This window comes from Peromyscus eremicus, chromosome 3 (assembly GCF_949786415.1).
Source record: "Peromyscus eremicus chromosome 3, PerEre_H2_v1, whole genome shotgun sequence".
NCBI classification, from domain to species: Eukaryota; Metazoa; Chordata; class Mammalia; order Rodentia; family Cricetidae; genus Peromyscus; species Peromyscus eremicus.
Genome location: NC_081418.1, coordinates 148,706,913 through 148,712,194, shown reverse-complemented (window position 1 = coordinate 148,712,194; position 5,282 = coordinate 148,706,913).

Sequence of the window (5,282 nt, the reverse complement as noted above, 5' to 3'; positions counted from 1 at the left end):
TCTCAATGGGTTTGCCTTTGTAGTGAGTTGTGTTTTTCTTTCTGGTTTTAATATTGTTTTATATTTTTGAACATATTGTCTATAAATCATGGGGAGGCTCATCTCTGTTCACACACGTTTGGGATTCTAACTAGCTGCTTTGGAGAAGCTACCCATTTCTTTCTCTGTGTGGGATTTTCAGTAATTTTATGAACTGAATTCTCTGCTTGGTTTTTATCTTAGCTCCTTCTTCTGTCCCATCAGTTCTTAAGTGTGTTCTCTTTGTCACACCCCACAGAGCTTATGGGCTTTTTTTCTTGCTGACTTGGGAATGCAGAATTCCCTCAACCTTGTCCCCCATCCCTGATGTTCTCATCAGTTTGGTACTGTTTGCTGGTTCTGTGTTTTGCTTCACTGACTTTTTCAATTCCAATATAACCATTCAGGATGTTTTTCCTTCCCAAATCTCAATGTCTTTGCTAAAATTTTTTCACATATGTATTTCATATATATTATATATAAAATTTGGAAAGTATTTTCTAAATTTTAGATAGTCCCTCATATATCCAAGGCTGAGCTCTGACTTGCTATGTAATCAAGAATGACCTTGAACTCCTAATCCTCCTGCTTCCTAAATTCTGGGATTATAGGCATCTACAGGTTTATATGGAACTGAGGATCAAACTCAGGGCTTTGTGCTGGACAGGGCTCTATCCACTGAGCTATCTTATAATCTACATTTCAGAATTTTTGGAAACTAGCTAGCTCTGCTGTCAGCTTGGTGGGGAGGGGTGGAGCACCCTGTTTACTATTTTGAGTTGGCATTGTGCAGAAATCAATAGCCACATTAATCTAGAAAAGTTCACACAGGCGCACACACACACACCACCACCACCATTTTACAGGGGTAATGCACTGAATGAATTATATAAGGTTGTGGTGATATGAATAAGAATGGCCACCTTAGGCTCATATATATTTGAAAGCTTGGTCTCCAGTTGATGGAACTGTTTGCAAAGGATTAGGTTTGGCCTCAACATTCTCCTTCTCATTTTCCCTCCCTCCCTCCCTCTCTGCCTCATGACTGTTGCTTCAACATGTGAGCTCTCAGCTGCTGCTCCAGCACCATGCCTGCCACCATGTTCCCCACTATGATGGTCATGGACTCACACTCTAAAAACATAAGCAAGCCCCCAATCAAACGCTTTCTTTATAAGATGCCTTGGCCATGTTCTCCATGGCAAAAGAAAACACCAAGGTCATATACTGAAGGCAAGGCCTTTTGGGAAGGAGTAAGGAAAGGAGGAACCTACTGATTTTCTCAAAGAACCAACTCTTCATTCTTTGTATTGTTTGTTTCTATTCTATTGATCTCAGCCCTGAGTTTATTTCTTGCCATCTCTTCTCTTCAGCAAAGGATCTTACTCACCAAAAGGAAAGTGGGATAACAAGAGGGCTCAGGGATAAAAGTGCTTGCTGCACAAGCCTAGAAACCTGAGTGCAATCCCCTGAACCCACATAAAGGTGGAAAGAGAACCAACCCCTGAATGTTGTCTTCTGACCTCCACACTGGCACCATGACATGTGGTCACCCATACACACATACAAGAAAATTATTTTAGTTTTATTTTTAATCATGTACATGTGGTCATAAGTACCAGAACCTGTGGGGGCCAGATATAGTGAATATCCGAGTTACAGGTGATTGTGAGCCATCTAACATTGATGCTTTGAACTGAAGGAGGGTCTTCTGCAAGAGCAATACCCACTCTTAACTACTAAAATTATTTTAAAAAATAAATAAGGTAAAAGTAGTAAGATCCCTATATATCTTGTTTCTGTAGCTAAGGAAAGTAAATGTCGGGGGTGATTTGGGACCTTCCCCCCCCTCAGGGATTTGATCCAGTTTAACTGTTGGGCTTTGCATTCACTGCAATCTCTCCAGCAGTCAGGGTCAACACTAATGACACATAGGCAGCTTTATTTCCAAGCTAAGAGAGGATTTCAAGTCAGAAATCATCAACAATACGGAAGTCAATCACACAGGGGTGAGATGGGAACAGTGTTTCCATCTTTAAAGAAATGTCAGCAACCTGAGAAAATGTGCAAATGTTAAGAAGAATAAAGCTTTGCTGAGACCAGAAAGTTGGAGTCTGAATGCTTTGAGCTGCCAGCAGCATCAAGAAATGTTAAGACATTCCTAGCAAATGGGCCTACTGCTTAAGAAGCATGCACCCAACAAGCGGTGGAGGTGCACATCTTTAATCCCAGCACTCAAGAGGCAGGAGGATCTCTGAGTTCAAGGTCAGCCTGGTCTACAGAGTGAGTTCTAAGACAGCCAGGACTACACAGAGAAATGCTGTCTCGAAAACCAAAAAAAAAGTACACGCATGTATGCACAAGCATGCTTGTTTACACACACACACACACACACACACACACACACACACACACACACACACACACACTAGGGGAGACCAAGAATGCACAAAGGGAAAAGTCCAATACTTGGTTATTGTGAAGGTTCATCTTCATGGTTAATTTGACCTGGACTGAGATCTACCTTATAGTTATGTCAAGGGCATTTCCAGAGAACTCTGAGGGAAATCCCACTTTGAACATAAGTAACATCACGCCATTGGCTGGGGTACTGGACTGCATGAAACAGAAGAAGAGCTGGGGGCTGGAGGGACAACTGAGTGGTTAAGAGTACTGGCGGCTCTTGCAGCAGACTCTAGGTTCCCAGCACCCATGTAGTGACTCACAAACACAAGTAACTGCAGTTCCAGGGGATCTGACCTCTGCAGGTTCCTGCATGGATGTCATGCACATACCTGCACCCAGGTACACACACATACATAAAATATTTAAATAATTTCGATTTTTTTTTAAATTTAATGTGTATAGTGTTTTGCCTGTGTGTATGTCTGTACACCATGTGCAGGCAGTGTCTGCAGAGACCAGAAGAGGGTTTTAGAGTTAGTCATTAGCTGTACCATGTGGGTACTGGGAATTGAACCCTTGTCCTCTGGAAGACCAATCAGGACTCTTAACCACTGAGCCATCTCTCCCGACCCCGTATTTTTTAATCAACTAATTAAAAGGGTGAGAGGGCCGAGCACCAGCATTTATCTCTTTGCTTTCTGACTGGTTGCAATGTGATCAGCTGCCTCATGACCCTTCCACTCTGCCTTCCTTACAATGACAGGCTGCATCTTCAACTGTCAGCCAAAATATAAACCCTCCCTTCTTCACTCTGCCTGCCTTACTCTGCCTGCCTTACCCGTCCGTCTCCCTTCCTCCCTGGTAGTTTTTTTTTTTTTTCCCCAAGCATTTTGACACAACAAAAGTAACAAATGCAGTTTAGAAAAAATACACAAAGCACCAAAAGGGCTTGTTCTCTCATACAGTACCGGCTGCCCTTCTGGCCTGAACTCACCACCACCATGGCAGGCACTAGTCTCAGATCTGCAACTGGCCACAAATCTCAAACTCATCATTGTCACCTGGAAGTCATCCCCACTGCAGAATATTCTTCAAGTGCCTTTTGGCTTCACAAAAAGAGCTAGGGGTGAGGGGGTGTGCTTAGCAAGCTCTGACGGAAAGGCTGAGAGACTTGAGAATTCGTTCTTCACTAAGATTTAGAAAACGCCATGGTTTGAATTCATCCTCCCAGAGTTCCTTTCTTGAAAACTTTCCTAATTTGTGTTGTACAAGTATTTGAGGTGAGGCTTTGGGTAGGTACGAATGAATGAAGTATTACAAAAACCTGCAAAACATACTGTTTTAATTCTGTGGAGTCTATAGACATCATCTCATAGCACTGCTAATTCAACAAGTTTCTTCCAAGAATTATTTGGCCTAATTATCTCCTGTGTTGGAGTATATGGAAACCCACTCCAAATCACAAAGCACCCAAAATCTGACAAGTCGGAGTGGTGTTACAGCCAGCAAGGGATTGGACAGCTTGAACTACAGTGAACCCGGATGGCAGAAAACCAAGAACTTGGGGTATAGCTCAGTGGTAATAGTAGCCTCAAATGCACAGGGCCCAAACAATGAAAAATGACAAGTCACCCAATTCATACCTCTTCTGTTTTTAAGTCTCAAGTCATGAAAGATCAGCTGCTCTTTAATGTTCCTGATACCTACTTCAACTACAAATGGCTAAGAGGGAAAAGCAGAAAGTCCAGTTTTCTCTATTGTCAACTTTTCTCAATTTGGTAATTACACTTGAGTGACAAAAACAATACTGATGTTTAAAACACTTTTTGAAAGAGCTGCTATTCTAGAACTTGGAAAGGAAACATGACCTAAATCATGAAAGCAGAAGGCAGGGAATGTGGGGGAGCAAAGAACAAGGGAGGGCAAATGGAATTATGATGTACATGAATGAAATCACAATGAAATCTGTTTCTCTGTATATTAACCAAGATAGTTCTTTAAAGACAAGGTTGGTTTGTCATACCATTCTCAGTCCTAATTGTAGCTTACACCCTAGTAACAGCTTAGTTTTCATTAATGATGAGCAACAGCAAATTCTTTTTTTAAATGTATTTGTATAGGTTAAGTGCAAGAGTCCATGGAGTGGCGGATCCTGTGCAGCCATAATAGGCACTGGGAACTGAAATCAGGTCTTCTGCAACAGTACACACCTTTAACCAATGTCCAACCCTCCAACCCTCTCATTTTTAAAAACTTCATATATTTTCATGTTTTCAGCATTTCTGATACTTGTCTATTTTTTGACTGCATTGTTCATTTTTTTACTCAGTTCAGAGCCACTTGTTATTAAGTGTGTGTACTCCTTAATTGCAGTTTCAACCATATCCTTTTGTTCAGAAGTCAGGTCACTCTGAGATGACCTAGCAGAGGGCATATGCTTTGAGACAGACAAATGGGACACACTAATGTCTACAAGCTGGCATCCACCATGCTTGCACCAGTGGTCATCAATGAGGCTTCCCGGTGTTCAAAGACAATGCAAGAGGATACACACTGAGGACCTTACAACCTTTCTGCGCAACATCCAATGGTGTTCCCAGCTAAACTATCTGCATTGTTTAGCAGCAACCCAGAGCAGACTCGGGGCTGGAGATAACTCACTGGGAGATGGCTTACCTAGTCACAAGTAAGACACTGGGTTCCACTCTGAGTGTACATGCATCAAAAGCACAAGTCCTCATGTTTTAGACTCTATTAGTATTCCGTAGCTATATAAATTCCCCAAAACACGATTCTTTAAGACCCCCCCCCCAAATGTAATCATCTTAAGCACACACAAGAACCACAGCATCCGAATA